The sequence below is a fragment of the Heterocephalus glaber genome, unplaced genomic scaffold, assembly GCF_053883595.1.
Source record: "Heterocephalus glaber isolate CG9 unplaced genomic scaffold, H.glaber_assembly_v1.0 deba00001444, whole genome shotgun sequence".
In the NCBI taxonomy this organism is placed as follows: domain Eukaryota; kingdom Metazoa; phylum Chordata; class Mammalia; order Rodentia; family Bathyergidae; genus Heterocephalus; species Heterocephalus glaber.
In genome coordinates, this window is record NW_028258297.1 from 25,793,954 (window position 1) to 25,814,323 (window position 20,370).

The window sequence follows — 20,370 nt, forward strand, 5'->3', positions numbered from 1 at the left end:
GGACTGTTTCTCCCTCCACTTCTTTACTCTTCCACCTTGGCTACTCCTCTTCCTCCCAGGTACTTTAAGATCACTAAGTCAGATCTGCCTTCCGAGCTCTCTTTGCCAACCTTGGTTTTTCTGTGTCTTTCAAAAATGTTGCCACTATTAGGTGATACCTAGAACTCCTTTCACAACGGACAGGACCTTTTCTTACAGAATTCATTATGAAAATAGCACAGTGTGGTTTATTCATACTCACGGTTAACAGGCAACGAACTGACAAGCATGTCAGTAGTCCACGAATTAACAAACATCCATGACTGACAAAGGCAAGAAAGTGCAGGTACCTCAGAGTGAAGGAAGAAAACCAAAAGGGGATGATATAGAACTCAAACTTAAATCTCTCTATTTTGCAATCTTACTTAAATCTCTCTATTTTGCAATCACCTAAGCATAGCTCAGGTGAAAAGAAATTGATTTTAAAGAGTTGGTTTTTCTTGTTTCTGTCGGGTTTTTTTTTTTTTTTTTTGGTACTGGGGATTGAACTCAGGACTTTGTGCTTGCAAGGCAGGCGGCAGAACCACTGAGCTAAATCCCCAGCCCTTTTGTTGGTTCTTGACTTGTGTGTTTTCTTTTGTTTTGCTCTGCTTTGGGGTATTAGGGCTTACCTTGTGAGCCTTTTGACACCATTAAGACTTCCACTGAGCCTTGAAGATTTCATTCGTTTTTAAACATAAACAATATCAATATAAGCTTACCAATTATAAAGGAGTTCTTTAACTGGGCTATAAGCATTTTTTTTCCAAAACTGGAGAACTTTTAACACTGAAAGAGAGGGACCTTTCTTCCCTTTGGTGCTTGCACACTGAACCAGTCCTAACATGTATGTACTCTCTCATGGAGATTACTACCATCCTACATGTGACCATCTATGTTACTCAGCTGTATGTCCCTGTAATAAAATACCCAGGAAAATCAACTTATGAGAAGTAAAGATTTATTTTGGCTCATGGTTTCAGAGGTTTCAGTGCATGGTCCCTGGATCCTGTTGCCTTATGTTGAGGCAAAACATCATGGTGGGAGTGTTAGATGGGGAAACTGCTTGCCTTATGGCAGCTGGAAAGCAAAGAGAGAGTAAGGAAGGGGCAAGCGTCCAAATATTCCCCTTGAAGGACCCTCCCCCCCCCGTCCCGGAAGCTTACTCCCTTCCACTAGGCCCTACTCCTAAAGGTTCTATCACCTCCCAATAGCACCACAGGCTGTGGACCAACTTTTAGCATATGGCCCTTTGGGAAACATTTAAGATCCAAGCCATAACTCCCTAACATCTGTGGTCTTTACCTTTGTTTCAACTCCTTCTATTTTACTGTGTAAATGCTCCTTCCATGTGTGCGTAGGATTCTTACATCTTACAAAATTGAATGGCTAATCAAACACTTGCCTTATTTTAAAAAAATAACCATGTCTTGTCCTGTGGAATATCCTTTTAGAATTTTTTATCCAAATACTGGGGTATTTTCCTTCTTTTGGTTACAATTAAAATGCTTACACCTACAAGGAACACAGAAATCATCTGGACTTTGGCTTATTCACTAGTGCTCAAGCTTTACTGGTTTCTACCAAGAGAGCTTGTTAAAACAGCTTGAAGGGCCTTAGCCTGAGTTATTGCCTCAGGGTGTCTGGGAATGGTCTAAAAATTTGCATTCTTCTAAATTCTCTGATGATACTGTGGTTCTGGTCTAGGGATAACACTTTGAGAATCACCCTAAATCCCTCATTTCACAGTTGAGAAAATTAAGCCTTAGAGGACTGAAGTATTTGTCCCAAAGTGACTGAACTCAGGGCCAAGACAAGCACCTTGGTCTTCTGACTTTCACGTGCTAATTACATGTGTCCTAGTGTTTCTTTTAATGTTTACCACTTCTGTGTTCTTTTGGCGCTGGCCAAGATCTCAAATATCATTCTGCTACTTCCCTCTGTGAAGCTTCATAGTGGATTGACACAATAATATGGGGTATAAATGCTACATTCTTACAGCATGAGATCCTCTCCCTAAGAAAATGAATGCTGTTACAATCTTCCTTCATTTTTCTTTTTAGAAAAACTCTTGCTGAGACCTTAAACAGCAAATTTTTCATAAAACTTCCATTTGGATTTGGTTTTGTAGAGAGAAAAATAACATTTCTCCCCTCCCTGCCTGGGTTCTTCCATTGAGACCCTGGATATTAAACTAACAAGAGACAGGTTAACAAGAGGAAAAAAAAGTTTAATTATGGGCACATAAGGTTTCACAAAGAAAAGAGACTTAGGGAGGTGACCAGATGATTGAGGCTTATATACTGTCTCAGTCTGTTTGTGTTGCTATAATAAAATGCTCAAGGCAGGGCACTTGATAAGATAAAAGTGTTTATTTGGCTTGTGATTCTGGTCGCTGGAGGTTCTAAACTATAAGCATGGTGCTGTATACTGGCAGGGGCCTCCTGTTAGCATCATAATGTGGCAGAGAAGCAGAGAGGGAGTTAGTTATATGTAGAGTGGTCAAGGGCTGGGAATGCAGCTCAGTGGCACAGCTATAAGCACAAGGCCCTGAGTTTGAATCCCAGTACCAAAGGAAAAAAAAAGTGGTAGTCACATTTGTGGAGTAGTTTTGGCTACAACACTTCTGTCTTGAGAATTCATGTTGTACATGACTCACTCCTGTGAGGCAGCGTTAATCTATGCATGAGGGTGGAGCCCCCATGACCTAATTACCTTCCATTAGGCACCACCCCTTAAACATTTCACCACCTCGCCACCACCACTTGGGCCAAGCTCTGGGTGCATGAACCTTTGCAGGACACACCATTCCCAAACCACAGCATGCACCATAGCATACATTATTTCTAGAATACAGGGGAGCTGAACTTGTAGCAAACCACAGCATAATATCTTAGGCTAAGTAAAGGAAAAGAGATTTGGGGCTCTTGGGTGGGGGAGAAAAGTGATGGGAAAGGAGGGGAAGAAATAAAAGGTAAGTAAGTAAGCATTGTCTCTGGTACAAATAAGAGCTTCTCATGTGATAAGAGTTGTCTCCAATCTGGGTGTGATGGTGCTGCCTAAAACCCTAGCACTCTGGAAGGCTAAGGCAGGAGGATCGAAAGTTTGAGCCCGGCATGGGCAATTTATGTAGCAACTTATCCTTGTATCAAAAATAAAAAGTTTTTTAAAAAAAGGAAGGAGAGAATGCTGGAGATACAGTGTTTTAGTTACTTTTTCCTTGCTGTGACACAATACCCAATACCCACAACTGCAAAGAGGAAAGGTTTATTTTGGTTTATCGTTTGTAGAGGTTTCAGTCCATAGTTGGCTGGCTACAAAGCAGGGATGGCAGGGCAGGGGTACCTGGCAGAGGAGAAGTACTCACAGCATGCTGGTGGGAAACAGAAGGACCAAAGGCAGAGGGAGGGAGATGGACCCTTACAGAACACACCCCCAGTGACCCACCTTCTATGACCAGGCTTCACCTCCAACATCACTCTAAGCTAAAAGCTTAGTGGACTAATCTACTGATGAATATCACAACCCAGTGATCCAATCACCTCCCAAAAGTCCCATCTATGATCACATGAGGCTTTGGGGGCACATCTAGATATGAACCATAGCATGTAGCTTAGTGTGAAGTCCCTGGATGCAAACATAAACACACACACACACACACACACACACACACACACACACACACACACACTAGTTGTCTCCAGTAGCTCTCTTCCTGGTACAGACCCCTTTCCAAATAGAAATATCCCTTATAAATATAATTTTCCCTTACAGAAGAGGAAATGTATACTGTACTTTTTAGGCATTACAGGATGACAAAGAGCTTTTCCTATGTCTCCTGATTCTCAGTTGCTTTTAGCTCAAAATAATTCACATACCAAAGAAACATATTTTGGGTGGCTTATTCTGGAACCCTTCATTCTAGCCTCCCTTTGTAAATCTCCCCCGCCCCCCTGGAAATTTCATATATCAAGAGCTGAGTTGGTATTGACACAGAAAGATTCAGGTTAGGTGTTGCAAGATAAGAAAGTGTAAGAAAACGTAGATTGGAACAAGGATGAGTAGAAAAGGTCAGATTTAAACAAATTGCTCCTCTTATTGGATCAGTCTCTCGGACCTGGAAACAGACCAGTCTAATTAGTCGTGTCTCGTTTTAGGGGACAACATTGTGAGTGGGTGAAGGGAATCTACCTATGTTGGCTCCTCTATGGTGCTACCAGTCAGACAATTAATCAGGTAGATTTCTATAGAAACAAAGAAGACCAAGGGTTAATGGTTAGAACAAATTATAACCATTTGTTCTAACAAATGGTTGTTTCTGAGTTGAGAAGGCCAGCAGTCAACATTTCTTGATTATGAAACAAAGCATGTTTAGATGGTGGAGAGCAGACAGGGAGTGGCAATCTGACAAATTCCCAGGTTGTAGTTTGAGTGTCTCTGGTGATGGCATAAACACTGTCACCGTCATGGTTATTTCTCAGAGCAGAGGACAGAAGGGTCCAATTTCACCTTGCCATGCATTTTTTAGACAGTGCCAATACAGATCCAGGCAATCAGGTTTTAGTTCTCAGTGGTGCCAAATCGGGAGGGTGAGAGAAAAATTGGAAATAATTGTGACTAACAAAATGCCAAACATGGCAAGAGTCAGTTTACAAAGAAAAAAGACAGTGAACGTGAGTAGAATTTAACAATACATAGAGAGTGTGTGCTACTTTCTCATTGAAATGTATATTTCTTTCATTAATTACCCCTAAAGTAAGACTATTTTTGTTTGAAAAACATAGCTAATATCATTAAACTTGGCCTGATTATTGACACATAAATACAGCAAGCATGGTGACTGACAATATAGGTTCTTTTAAGTCTGCTTTACTGGGAGTAACAGAACCCTGGATTATACTTTGAAAAGCCTGTTAAGCTTAGGATGCCAATCCAAGGGTTCACCACCAAACTTCACCAGCAATACTGATAGATTTGGGTGAATTCCTTTCCTCTTGAGGTCTCCCATATATTTTTGAATGTTTTTTAAAATTAAAAAATGTTTAAACATCTTCATACAAAAGGATTCATTGGCCTATCAGAAAGTGACCTTCCTTATTCACCCCCAAGGTTGAGAACTCCATCAGCCAGGAAGTAGGTTAGTTTTCCAAGGGGATTTGGGAATTTGGGCTCCAGAAAGTCAACCTTAGTTCCTTAAAGTTGTCTGGTTTTATCTGATTTTATGCACATCACCCTCAAATATGACACACCAGGCAAGGCCCAGCTAATATAAACAATATTTCTGATTGTGTCCCGTTAGAAAGAAAATGGATTTTTATTGAATTTACGCAAATAAATATGTTGTTTTGAAAACAAGGATATTCAATAAAGATTGCTGAATTCTGCAGGGGCAAGGTCAGGAGAAAAAGCAAATATCATCTCTGTTCACAAAGGTGGACTTTACCAAATTGCTGTAAATTATTGATAGTAAAAAGAAAAGAGAAGAAAGATCCCTTAAATATGGGGAAAAAAAACTATTACATAACCAGCAATATTTCAAACAGGAAGGCCATAATATTATAATCATTCTCATTCATTTATTCAGTCCCAGGGATTTAATCTTTGCTTTGTTTGATTTGGGGTGTGGAGTTTTAAGAATTCATCGATTTCTCTATTAGAGTTTTGAAAAAATTTAAATCTAGTGCAGTAGCTTTGTGCGGGAGAGGGCTGGGGATTAAACCCAGGACCTTCACATGAGCTACATCCCCAACCCTTTAAAAAAATTTTTTTTTAATTTTGAGAGAGGGTTTCACTAAGCTGTCCAGGTTGGCGCTGAATTTGTAACTTTCTTGCCTCAGCCTCCCAGAGTACTAGGATTACAGGCGTGTGCCACCACACCCAGCTCAGTGGAATGATCTTAAAATTATCAGAAACATGTACTTCAGGATACTGTGAGAGTCTTTTTCATGAATCTCCTTGAAGACATAGTTCATTGCAAAAGCTTTTAGAGAAGCAGAGTAAAATAACTGCCAGTAAATGACAAAAGACTTAAAATAGCCACAGATAAAGATCTGACAAGAGTTTCTTATGACATAAGTAATAAGGAAATTTGGTTATTTCTGTGACATAAAACATCTTAAAATGATAAGTCCATGAAAAACATTACATCAAGGTACACCATGGATAGCAAAGATTGATATATTTTTAGGAACTTTACATAATGTCTGAAATATTTATATTAATTACATATGACAATACAAATATAAAGAAGGCTAAGAATCTCTTTTTAGTTGACAATGTGTCCTCTGTAATTTAGCATCTCAAAGAAACTTAATTAGTTTAACATCTCCCCTTTTCAAGGTGAGAGAACAAATCCTTTGACATTTTCCAGGGTCCCTCTGGGGAATCTCCAAGTTCAAGGTAAAAAAAGTCTTCAGAAGGGCCTGGGATTTAGCTCAGTGGTGCTGCCACCTGCCTCGCAAGCGCAAAGTCCTGAGTAAAAAAGTCTTCAGAATTTCATTTGGGAACGCTTGGCAAACAATTTCATAAGTTTGAACACTTAATTAAATGGGATAATGGGTCACGATGAAACAATACTTATTTATTTAACCAAAGTGACAGTAAAGATTTAAAAGTCAAATATGGAAGCTCACATAATTGTAGAACCGAAGCAGAAATAAACCTATGGAAGTCAGCTTTCCATTGTTGTAATAAAACACCTGAGATAAACAAATTGCTCACAGTTTCAGGTTTTAGTCCATGGTCACTTGGTTCTGTTGCTTTGGACAGAAGTTCAGGGTGGAGGAGGCTTCATGGTGTCCCGGAAGCAAACAGAAATAAGAGAAAAGGGCTGGGTTTCAATATTTCTTCAAGGGTTACCTAACTTCCTTCCACTAGGTCTCACCTACTAAAGGTTCCCCAGCTCCAATAGCCCCACCTACTAAAGGTTCCCCCACCTCCCAATAGCCCCACCTTTAGTATGTGGGCCTTTTGGGGAAATTTAAGATCTGAATCATAGCAAAATCTTAGTTCTTTTTATATTGATGACTCATTTATTTTTAAGTAATCAAAAACATGATAAAGATGACTTGTAGACATGCATGAAGCAATTCATTATGTTTGCACATTTTATCTTTAGGCTGAATTATAATTTTATAATCATAAACATCTAGTTCAGGTAGCATAAGCTTATTTCACTAGTAAATTCAGGTGGAATAAAACTGTCTGCTTTATATTTAATGCTGACAAGTCTGAAGACATACCAATTTTTATTTAGACAATATTAACTAGATTTACTTACCTAAGATTATCACAGAGCATGTGAACATGAAAAAAATAATTGGAGAATGAGTATATATAATTTCTATTTTCCTGAGAGTTTAAGAATGTCCAATTTACATAAAAACCTATTGAAGTCTAAATCAGTTACCAGAACTCTGACAAATTTTGGAAATGCCATCTGAAGATAGAAAAATATCAATATACAAAACAAACAGAAGGACTTACATAAATATACAGACAGATGCAAATAGAGATCTCATTGGCTTCATTTAAAAATTTAAACCACAAATCAAGCACAATACAAAGTCCACCAGTTTATATAAAATAGTTGGCTCAGATAGAAGAAGTCACCTGCTCAATGATGGATAAAACTTTTCACCAATATTTGTGGAGAAGGATTTTCAAAATTTTTTACTTATACAGTTGGCTGCCAAATAGCCCTTACACAAATTTCTCCTTCTTCCAATCAGATCTTCTCATATATACACCAGTATGATGGTTGTTTTAGGGTGAGAGTTCTTCCCAAAAATTCCTTTTGGATATAAAATTCCAAATTTCCAAAAGTATCCTCTTCCAATGTCACTCCTAAGCAATACGCCTTTTTATGACTTAACCATGGTTGCAAGAGATGTTCCCTAACAAGCGTGCAAAAGAAGTAATCCTATCCATGTACCCAAGATAAAAAGTTACTCCCAAAGACAGCCCAAGAAAGCAATGACTTTCATAATCCCAGGAGGTAAGAAAACTAGTCTCCCACAAAAGGAAGGGACCTTCAATCACAGACCCACTAGCATGGTACCCTGAGTAGGTAGTACCAGAATGGGTCTTGTCTCCCAGCACAAACAAGGCAACAAAGGGAGAGATGACAAAGCCCCTCAGGGGCTGGGTTCCTTATTAAAGCAAAGCCCTCTGACAGCCAGCCTGGTTAGACAAAGTCCTCCCCGCACATGATGTGTCTTGGGTTCCAGCCTGCTGACCACCTGGTGCATGTCAGCCACACCCTCTCGGCTGGCAAAAACTAGACTGTAAGTGACCATAATGGTTACACAGCCAAACTCTCAGGACACAAAATAAGACAGAAAGAGACCCATGGCAAAGACAGTCTGAACAGATGTTGGTCTGCTGCTACCTATAAACTCATCAGTCTGTGAAGCTGGCTTGAACATCAGGCTCATAGGACCGACGAGCTGTGTTTTACCCTATTATAACAATGACATTAGAACAAATGACAGGAAAAAACAGAAACAAAGGAAAACAATGGCATTTGGGGAGGCTAGGATCAATAACCAATGGTCACTCAAGCTAAGTTTACAAGAGTCACAATCCAAAGAACTAAGTCTTCAAATGTTCTCCTCTTTGTACAAGTGGAAAAGAAAAGACAAAGAGACTTTCACCAACCTCATCCAAACTCTACAGGCAAAAACCCAGGAGGCTGACGTGGGAGAGAATGTTTACCTTTTGCCAGGGGTACCAGATTTCCACTTCAGCCTCTGGAGCAAGTGGGGTGTCCCAGCTGTCGCACAGCGGTTGCCAAAACTCTAGGTGTTGAAGATTTTTCCCTCCTCCATCCTAGGTTTTCCAACTGGGACCCAGGAAATTAAACTGACAAAAGAAACTAACAAGAGAAAAACAGTTTAATTATGCACCCACCAGCTCCCTAGAGTTTCCAAAGCAAAGAGAAACAAGGAAGCACCAGATAATTGAGGCTTATACAGGACCTTAGGCTAAACAAGGGGAAAGTGCAAGTTACGGGAAGGAGAGGGGAGAACAGCAGGACTAACGCAGCTGTCTTGTTATGCAGATAGGAGCATCTAGGGTGACAAGAGTCCTTTCCCGGAGTAGCTAGCTCTCTTCCTTTACACAAGGAAGTTTCCTGTATAAATGTAAATTTCTCTTATAAAAGAGGAACCCTCTTCTTAGGTCGGAGGAGGTAAACAGCTTTTACTGTCCCTGCTGGTTCTCAATTGCCATTAGCTCAAAATAATCCCTATGCCAGAGACCTATTTTGGGGTAGAACATTCTGGTATTCATTAGTTTCAGGAAGAATCTTTTCTTCTTTTCTTCTGAAGTGTTTTTTCAAATAATAATTTGTAATTTCCCAGGGAACTCTTGGTTTTTTTTTTTTTCTCACGTGCTTTTTCTACAAATAAATAAACCTATTTTTTTTCTGATCAGTTTTTATTTTGAAGGTATTTTTTTGGCAGTCTCCTCTCTGTCAGTTGCTACTTCTTTATCCTCTACAAGAGCAGATCAATTTGGTGCCTCTTTGACTCTTTCTTTTCACCTGCCCTTAGCTCTTCACATATGTGTCTCTCCTTTGTTCCTCTTACACATAGGATCTCTCTCTTCCTTCCACTTTTTGCTATTAATAACTTCCCACTGAGGTCTGGTGAGTTCGTCTCTAAATTATCCTCTTGCTATTACTTTTGTCTTTTCTTGCTTTCAACATAATATTTTCAGATTATATGCTTGTGTTCCAAATCTCCTTTCCTTTGCTGAATCAGTCTCACCGGTTAATGGAAAAGGTATGGGATAGGAAAAGTAATATACGGAAAAGCACCAACGTACAGAATATATTAGAAAAAGTGGTATGGATGGGCCACTCTCTTGGGTGCTCCAGGTGTCATTTCCTTATCTGTAAAATTAACGAGTTGTTCTAGCAGGGGTTACGCACTCAAGAGCTGCCAGTGGAGTCCAGGCAGTTTATGTATACACATTAAAGCAGGCCAGGCAGGAACTGTGGGAAGCTGGGGAACGCAGGCAACGTACGAAAGCTGTTAGAACTGCTCAGATGTTGTTACTACCATGGGCAAATGATGGCCATTCAAGGCTGACAGGTCCATATTTTAAGTGTTGACACATAATTCAAATTATGACCCAAACAAAACACATCACAGCAGTGGGGCTGGATTTGGTTCTAAGTAGTCATTTGTGGGCTTCAGATGAGATGAGGATTTTAGGACCCTTTTAAGGGTCCAAGATGTCATGACTCTTCAGCAATATATTTTAATTTTTTGTTTGTTTGTTGTTGTTGTTTTTTGGTACTGGGGATTTAATTCGGGAACTTGTGCTTCCGAGGCAGGAGCCAGAACCACTGAGCTAAATCCCAGCCCTCAGCAATATATTTTAAATCTACCTAGTAGCTCTCCCTTACTGCACTCCCTAATTATTTCCTGGTCATTTCTATTGTTTATTTGGCTGTCAGTCTCCTAAATGCACACTCCGGAGTTTCTTGGAAGAGGAAGTGGTCCCCCTTTATCTAACACAAAGTATCCAAGTGTTTTCCTCTAGAAGCTCTAATCATCAGCACCTGCTGAGCACCGGGATCTCCTAGAACAGCCCACTCTGTGGTGTGTAGATGGATTCTGGGCTGCAAAACCTCTTGGCGTGAACAGTTTGCTCCTTGTTCCCTTGTGTGGGGCAAACTTGGAGCCCTTCCATGTTACTATGCTTTGGTTATGTTTTGAGTGTGCCCCTCAAAGGTTCATCTTCTGGAAGCTTGGCCCGCAATGTGGTGATGTTGAAGTGGTGGAATCTTTAAAAGGTAGCTTTTAAAATGGGTGTGGTGGCACACACCTATAATCTCATTCTAAGGGCCTGAGCCAGGAGGATCACAAATTCAAGCCTCATCTGGGAAACTTAGTGACTTAGTCAGACCTTGTGTCAAAACCAAAACAAAACAACCTTTAAAAAGCTCAAAGAACTGCGGATATAGCTCAATGTAAAAGCGTGGTTCAATCCTCAGTATTGCCACAAATAAACAATAAAAAAGTGGGGTCTAGTGGGAGTAGTTATGTCATTGGGAGTACAACTCTTAGAAGGTTAATGTTCTTCTGCAAACTCTATTAGTACTACCTCGAGAACAAAGGCAATAAAAAGAGCAGTCCTGGCCCCTGAATCTCTCTTGTTACCTATCTCATCATGTAGTCTCTTGCTGTCACACACCCTCTCTCTATAATGCTATCTACAATGTTGGGATTTAGTTGAAAGTCCCTTACCAAGGCCAAACCAGCAGGGCTAATTAAATCACTTTTCTTTATAAAGTACCTTGATTACTTTATAAAATAGCCTTGGTTATTTTATTATAGCAACAGAAAATGAACTAAGACATATCTACTCTATGTAACATTAATTTGCAAAAACTTAAGGCTCAGAAGCCCAGGGAAAGGAATAGATGCTAAACAATAAAAAATGGAGAAGCATTCTAAGAGGATAAAGAAGCCAAAGGATAGTCATTAAGTACTGCCTTACCCCATTTCATGGTAGTGCCTAAGAAATTTCCTACAAAGGAGTTTATTTGGGCATCTCTACTGGACCAAAGCCTCTTTCTGAGTTCCTCTCTGTTGTCATACTTTTTAGTTAAATTCTGATGGGCTCGCCCTCTATTTCCTGTTACATTTGGTCACTCATGGGTAAGTTCCATCATGTCCTCCCTGTAAGTGAACCTTGGGAATCTTCACCTTCTAGTGTTTCAGCAATATCAATTGACCCTCAAAATTAGAAGAAAAATAAGGCTTAAGGGTCAGTAGTATTAACAAAGAGGAGAAAACTCTCTTAGAAAATTAGAATTTCTGTGAGATTTCAGAAAGTATTATTGATAAAGCTAGGGATCCACACATTACAGAATTGGGAAATATTTCTCAAACTGCAAGTTCTTTAAAATAATCTTTAATTTCTTAGTTTTGATGATTACACTTCAAGCTGCTCTTTTTAATGTGAGGGTAATTCAAAGTAAAGAACTTATGAATGTTTTTTGAGAAATACTAATTTTAGGTAGGCAGTTGTGAGGAAGATGATCATCATACAAGCCAAAGCCACATGATTCTTCCACGAGCCCCAAGGGGAGAGATCAATGCCCTGATTTTTCAAATATTGTGGGTTTTTTTGGACCGGGGATGGAACTCGGGTCCTTCCGCTTGCGAGGCAGGCGGAAGAACCACTGAGCTAAATCCCCGGCCCTTAAATATTGTTTTTTTGATGATTATATGAAGTATACTTTTTCCAAAGCCTGTTTTGAATCTTTGTATCATCTTTTAACCAACCAAAGACTGACATGCAGTTTCATGTAATTTATTTGCATTTGTGTTTGATTGTGTTAAAACCAACCACTTACCCATCATCAACTTCCAATTCAGTACTTTTCAAATCTTCACCATGAAATATTAGAAATTTGTGAATTTTCAGTAGGAAATATAATTGATGTATGTTGAAGGGAACCAGAATATGCCTTTGCCAAAAATATGCCTTTCTGGCATATAGACTGTTTTGAGCTGAAGGCAATTAAGAACCAACAGGTGGGGCCAGGGATTTAGCTCAGTGGTTTTGCTGCCTGCTGCGCAAGCACAAGGACCCGAGCTCTATCCCTGGTACCCCCCCAAAAAAGAACCAACAGGTGCAGGAAAAGCTCTTTACTCAACTACAACTGCCTAAAAGTAGAGTATATATTTTCTCATTTTTAAAAGAAATTTAGATTTGTACAGGGAATTTCCATTTGTAAAAGTGTCTGTGCCAGGAAGAGAGCTGCTCCTGGTGACAACTCGTTGCCTGAGATGCTCTTATCTGTGTAGCAAGACAACTTTTACTTACCACCCTTTTCCTTCCCTCGCCTTTCTATAACTTGCCTCTCTTTCAGAAGCCTCAGACCACTTTTCCTTTGCTTAGCTCAAGATGTTGGATAAGGCTCAAACATCTGGCTGCCTCCTTGAACTGGACTTCTTTGTAAAACTCCCAAGCCCGGCTTACATAATTTACCCATTTTTCTCTTGTTAATCTGCCTTTTTTCAGTTTCAATTTCAGGATCCCTGTTGGAGAACCTAGGAACATAGAGAGAAAAGGTCTTTTCCTCCCTTATATAGGTTTGAAACTAGAACCTGGAATAAGATGTTTTAAGTTCTCAATACATTGCCTGACATTTAGAAACCTCTAAAAATAATCCTAGCTACTTTTACTATATGGTTACTATTCCTCTTCTGCTTACTTAAAAAATTGATATTTATATTTATTTATATTTATATAGATATTTTATTTACTATTTCAAAATAATATGCCAACACAGCCTTAGGAGACAGAGATGGTGCCAATCTGGTGGCTATAATCTGAGTCACTCTATGTTATGGCTTGTAGCTAGATGTCCCCCTAAACTTCATATGGTCATAGGTAGGGCTTTTCAGAGATGGCTGGATCTAGGGTGTGTGATGCTAGGATTAAGAATATAATGCTAGGATTAATAGTGTGATGCTGGGATAAGGGTGCCGCACCCTGGGTATGAGTGCTACCTGCCCTAAGAGTGGGTAGCCTGGATAGGACATAAGGGACAGAAAGAGGGCTGCTGCTAAGCAGTTGCTTGGTACCTGCTGCCTTCTGCCTGCCCTGCTTTGCTATGGACTGTTTCTCCTCTGTGATTCCCCTCTGTCATGCCACCCTGCCTTGGAGCCAACAGATTATGAACTTAAATCTCTACAAACTGTGAGCTAAAATAAACCTTTCTTCCTTTAGCTTTTGGTGTCAGGTATTTTGTCTCAGCAAGGAGAAAAGTAACTAAGACACCCTAATAAAGAATTCCTGACTAATACTTTAAGAATTTCTCCCCTTGTGGGTGTACCTTGAGACCATAATGGTAAGTGAAATAAATCAAACACAGAAAATGAAAGATCACATGGTTGCTCTTACATGAGAAACACAAAGCATAAACAGTTTAGGAGCAAAATAAAAGATAAATGATAAGAAAGAGGGAGACAGACTGTGTAGAGATGTCTCTGGGAAGAGGATCTGAGGATGGGGAAGGCAGGGAGTGAAGGAGAAGGGGAAGTAAAAAGGATCAAGGAGATACATATATATATATATACCAATTCCACACCATGAATGTATTGATTATGTATTGCAAACATCTACTAATAAAAGGAAGGAGAAAAACAAAATTTAAATTTCAAAAAAATTTCTTCCTTGCTACTAATTATTTACAATTCAAGATTAAGGGCCAGGGATTTAGCTCAGTGGTGCCACGCCTACTTTCCAAGCTCAAGGTCCTGAGTTCCATCCCCGGAATGGGGGTGGGGGGTGGGGGGATTTAATTTTTATCTTCTTATATTAGAAACAGCTAGCTGGGGGGGGGGATTTAACTCTTATCTTCTTATATCCCCAGCTTGGGCTGGGGATTTAGCTTAGTGGTGCTGCCGTCTGCCTCACAAGCACAAGGTCCTGGGTTCAATCCCCGATACCACAAAACAAAAACAGCTAGCTATCTGCTAAAATTTTTGCCTCTGTGTAGGGAAGAGAACTGTCACTGGAAGCTGTCCAGTTGAGGACCTTGTTTTCCTGTTTCTTTGTACCTGGTATGGCTTTCCTTCTGGTTCTAACCCACTGAACATGAACAGGAGTGGTGTATGGCATTTTAAGGTTAATACTGAAGAAGAAATACTGCCTTTGGGCTCTTCTTTCTGCCACCAGCTGGAAGGATAAATGCCTTCAGTGGCCATGAGAGAAAAATAAAACTCTACTGAGTTGAGTATTTTGGATTTATTATTTACTGCCACTAACACTATCCTAATTAATATAAAAATTGGTACCTTGAAAGAAGAACTGCTATAATAAATCCCTAAAGTAACTGTTATTGGCTCAACACGTGGGTAGCCAATTGAAAAGGAACAAATGTTGGGTGCTAGAAACATGGAGACCCAGGTTATACACTGGTAAACCATTTAAAAAATTATATTTATAACTTGAAAGGCAGAATCCACTCCTACAATGGATCAGTGACTGTTACGTATTCACAACTCTTCATTTTCTTAACAGGAGTTTTTATCATGACTTTCTTACTCCTGTTTTCTCCTTCTATAAAAGAAAGGTAGATGATTTGGGGTTTTTTTTGTATCAAAGATTCAATCAGGACCTTCAACCTGAGGTACATACCCAGCCCCTTTTTATTTTGAGTCAGGATCTCACTAAGTTGCTAAGTTGACCAGACTAGATTCAAACTTATGATCCTCCTGCCTCAGACTTCCAGAGTGCTGTGATTACAGGATGGGCCACCATGCCTGGTTCAGATAACTTCTTTATACGTCTACCTGTCACATACTGAGAAGAGCTTTGACTGGAAATGGTTCATCTTATCCAGAAATGTCAGATTTTGTGTGGTATGCTTTAACTGGACCAGTTTGGGACTTTAGCATGTTTGGGACAAAGAAAGAACTATATATGGATATTTGTTTTTAAAACCCAGCAGACTGAGGAAAAGCCAAATTTTCTGCTTTCTCTTCCATATTATTAATCAAATTTCATCTAATGTAAATTTCCATTGATTGTAAAACATATAGTATTTAAGTACTACTAGGAAGGAAAAAGTGCTACCAACTAAATTTGGGCTTACGTTGAATAGTAAAATTGTCCTTGACTGAACAATACATTCTAATTGAAAAGATGTTAAAATGTGAAAAAGATATGAGAATCAGGGTTTGTGGAAAGCATTAATTTTTCCAAGAACTGGCTGTCTCATCAGAGACTGTTTCCTGGTCTTGTCACAAATAAGTGTTTTCACCAGTAAAATATGAGTGTATCTGTGGGTCATTTCTGTGCTAAGCTCTTTTTTTTTTTTAATTAAGTTCTTTTATTGGTACATTGTAGGTATACAACACAATTACATTTCTCATTGGGAATTGTGCCTTTACATAATGCATCTTGGTTCTTATTTTTTCCCCATTCCTAGCCCTCCCTTCACCCCCTCCACCCTTCCCTATTTGCAAAGACTTTATTTCCATTTTTTCCATTTCTCAGCATTTTTTCTTTCCCTTCTTTCATTTCCGCTGCCCCTCCCACTACCCCTACCCCTTTGGACCTTTTCTTCCTATTTTGCATTATTGATTATTCATTCTAATCATTGGTACATTTTAGGTATACAATATAATGACATTCATCATTGGAAATTTACACCTTTACATAATCTCTCTTGGTTCTTATTTTTCACCCTTGCCCAGCCCTCCCTTCAACTCCTCCATTCCTCCCTATTTACAAAGATTTTGTTCCTATTTTTCCATTTTCTCATATTAATCCCATTCCCTTCTATCCTTTCCCCTAGCCCTCCCACTTCCTTCCCCTTTGCCCCTTTTCTTCCTGTTTCACATTACCTATTAGACCTTTTAGTCCTTATTTATACTTTCAATTTCTCACACCACAGAAACTATTTGGTATTTATACATGTGTGTCCAATTTATTTCACTTAAAAGTATCACCTCAATGTGCATACATTTAGCTATGAATGTCTCTAATTTCTCATTTTTTATGTCTGAGTAGTACTCCATTTTATGAAAAAATCACATTTTCTTGATCCAGTCTCCAGTTGATGGACATTTGGGCTATTTCCAAGTTTTAGCTATCACAAACTGTGCTGCTATGAACATGAGTGCACATATATCACTGTGGTATGATTCTTTTAATTCTTTGGGGAAGATTCCCAGCAGGGGAAATATCTTGGTCAAATGGGACTTCCAGTCCTAGTTCTTTGAGGTGTCTCCATACTGATTTCCACAGTGGTTGCCCCAGTCTACACTCCCACCAGCAGTGGAGCAGGGTTCCGCTTTCCCCACAGCCCCGCCAGCATTTGTTATTGGTTGATTTCATGATAGCAGCCATTCTTTCTGGAGTGAAGTGGAATCTCAGTGTTGTTTTCATTTGCATCTCTCGAATGACCAGTGATGTTGAACATTTTTTCATGTATTTATTTGCTATTTCTACTTCTTTGTCTGAGAAATGTCTGTTCATTTTGGATGCCTATTTTCCAATTGGGTCTTTAAATTTGGGAGGTCTGATCTTTTCAAGTTCTTTATAGATTCGAGATAGTAGACCTTTGTCTGAGGAATAGCAGGTGAAGATTTTTTCCCACATTGTGGGTTGTCTCTTCACACTGCTGGTGGTTTCTCTTGCTGTGCAGAAGCTTTTTAATAAGAAGAGATCCCACTTGTTGATTGTTTGTGCTAGTTCATGGGCAACTGAGGTTTTGTTCATAAAATCTTTTCCTACACCAATGTCTTCAAGGGTTCTACCTAACCTCTGTTCCAACTGGTTCAGCGTTTCTATATTAATATTTAGATCTTTAATCCATTTCAATTTTAGTTTAGTGCATGGTGAGAGATATAGGACTAGTATTAGCCTTTGGCAAGTTGAAACCCAATTCTTCCAGCACCATTTATTAAAGAGGCTATCTTTCCTCCAGTGAGGGTATTTGGCTCCTTTATTGAAGATGAGATGGCTGAGTATGTCTGGAGTTGTTTCTGCATCTTCTAATCTATTCCACTGGTCCTCAGGTTGGTTTCTTTGCCAGTACCATGCTGTTTTTATCACAGTAGCTTTGTAGTATAGTTTCAAGTTGGGGATTGTGATATCCCCTGCAATGTCTCTGTTACCTAGAATTACTTTTACTATTCTGGGTCACTTCTTGTTCCAAATGAATTTTTGGATTGTTTTCTCAAGGTCTGTGAAGTATGTTGCTGTGATTTCAATTGGAATTGCATTGAATCTATATAGCAGTTTTGGAAGTATGGCCATTTTCACTATATTAATCCTTCCTACCCAGGAGCAAGGGATGTCTGTCTATTTTCTGATATCATCTTCAATCTCTCTTTTCAGAGTGCCATAGTTTTCAGAGAAGAGGTCTTTGATTTCTTTCGTTAGGTTGATTCCTAAGTATTTCAGTTTTTTGGATGCTGTTGTGAAAGGAATTATTTGCCCTATTTCTCTCTCAGTGAGTCTGTCATTGGTGTAGAGGAAAGCTATTGATTTTTGTGTGTTAACCTTGTAACCAGCTACTTTACTGAATTTGGCTATTAAGTCTAGAAGACTTTTGGTAGAGTTCTTGGCGTCTTATGTCATCTGCAAATAATGACAATTTGACTTCTTCATTACCTATCTTTATTCCTTTTATTTCTTTCTCTTGTCTAATTGCCATTTCTAATGTTTCCAAAACTATATTGAACAAGAGTGGTGATAGTGGACATCCTCCTGATTTTAGTGTAAAGGATTTCAGTTTTTGACCATTTAGTATGATACTGGCTGTTGGTTTTTCATAGATGGCTTTTATCGGTTTGAGGTAGAGACCATCTATTCCAATTTTTTGTAGGGTTTTTATCATAAATGCATGTTGGATTTTGTCAAATGCTTTTTCTGCATCTATGGAGATAATCATATGGTTTCTGTCCTTGGCTCTATTGATATAGTGTATTACACTGATTGATTTGCATATGTTGAACCATCCCTGCATCCCTGGGATGAATCCCACTTGATCAGGGTGTATGATCTTGATGATCTTCTGCATTCTATTTGCCAGTATCTTATTAAGGATTTTTGCATCTATGTTCATTAGTGAGCTTGGCCTATAGTTCTACTTTTCGGTTGGGTCTTTCTCTGGTTTGGGGATCAAGGTGATGCTTGCTTCCAGGAATGAATTTGGGAGTACTGCTTCCCTTTCAATTTCATTGAAGAGTTTAAACAGTAGTGGCAGCAGTTCCTCTCTAAATGTCTTGTAGAATTCAGCAATGAAGCCATCAGGGCCCGGGCTTTTCTTAGTTGATAAGTTTTTAATTACATTTTCAATTTCATTGGTTGATATTGGGTCGTTTAGAATTTTTAGGTCTTCTTCGTTCAACTTTGGTAATTCATATGTATCTAGGAATCTGTCCATTTCTTCTGTGTTTTCCATCTTTTTGGTGTATAGGTTCTGGAAGTAGGTATTGATGATCCTCTGGATTTCTGCTGGGTCTGTTATAATTTCACCCTTTTCATTCCTAATTGCATGGATTTGGGCTTTTTCTTTCCTTTTTCTGACAAGGTTGGCTAAAGGTTTGTCAATTTTGTTCATTCTTTCGAAGAGCCAACTCTTGGCTTCATTGATTTTTTGTATCATTCTCTTAGTTTCCATTGCATTGATTTCTGCCCTGATCTTTATAATTTCCTCCCTTGTATGAGCTTTGGGGTTGTCCTGCTCTTCTTTTTCTGGAAACTTCAGGTTCAGCATCAGGTTGTTTAATTGGGCTCGTTCTGTTTTCCTAATATGCATATTCACTGCTATGAATTTCCCTCATGAGACTGCTTTCATTGTGTCCCACAGATTCCGATATGTTGTATTGTTATTGTCATTTAATTGAAGGAACTGTCTGATTTCTTCTTTAATTTCCTCTGTGACCCATTGGTATTCAGAAGTGTGTTGTTCAATTTCCACGTGTTTATGAAATTTTTTGAGTTTCTTTTGCTATGGATCTCCAATTTCATCACACTATGGTCTGATAATATACAGGGGATAACTTCAATTCCTTTGCACTTACTTAAACATGTTCTATGTGTGAGTATGTGGTCTATTTTGGAGCACGAGCCATGTGCAGCTGAGAAGAATGTGTATTCTGATTTTGTGGGGTGGAAGACTCTGTAAACATCTGTTAAGTTCATTTGTTCAAGAGTTCGATTGAGTTTTAGTATTTCATTACTTATTTTTTGTCTAGTTGATCTATCTGTTTGTGACAGTGGGGTGTTGAGGTCCCCCACTACAATTGTATTAGTGCATATATGACTTTTCATGTCTGTTAGTATTTGTTTTATATAATTGGGCGCACTAGTGTTTGGTGCATAGATATTTATGATTGTCATCTCTTCCTGTTGGATTGTTCCATTTACAAGGATGTAGTGTCCTTCTTTGTCTCTCTTAATCAGTGTTGGTTTGAAATCTACTTGGTCTGCAAAGAGGATAGTTACTCCTGCTTTTTTTCGGGTTCCTGTCACATGGAATATTGTTTTCCACCCTTTAACTTTCAGTCTATGAGTTTCCTTTTGAATTAAGTGTGTTTCTTGTATGCAGCATATTGTTGGATTTTGCTTCTTGACCCATTCTGCCAGTCTATTTCTTTTGATTGGTGAATTGAGACCATTTACATTGATGGTTATAACTGAAATATATTGACTTATCATTGTAATGACTTTTCCTTTTTGTTGGGTTCTCCTCCTTTACCTTTAATTTCTTGTCGCACCAGATGGGTTCATTCTGCTTTGCTTCCTGGGGTTGTGATCCTCAATGTCTGTTCCTAGGATATTGTCTAAAATTTTTTAGAGTGCTGG

The 20,370-nt window shown here is 38.9% G+C and overlaps 1 long non-coding RNA gene across 1 annotated transcript; it reads right to left on the reverse strand.

Moving 5' to 3' along the window:
• Nucleotides 1-1,190: 1,190 nt before the first annotated feature.
• Nucleotides 1,191-9,234, reverse strand: LOC110349436 (uncharacterized). Its single transcript, XR_015452343.1, has 3 exons — nucleotides 9,060-9,234; nucleotides 8,734-8,893; nucleotides 1,191-6,805 (listed from the first exon to the last, which is right to left on the reverse strand). It is a non-coding gene; the product is annotated as an uncharacterized LOC110349436 (long non-coding RNA).
• Nucleotides 9,235-20,370: the final 11,136 nt, after the last annotated feature.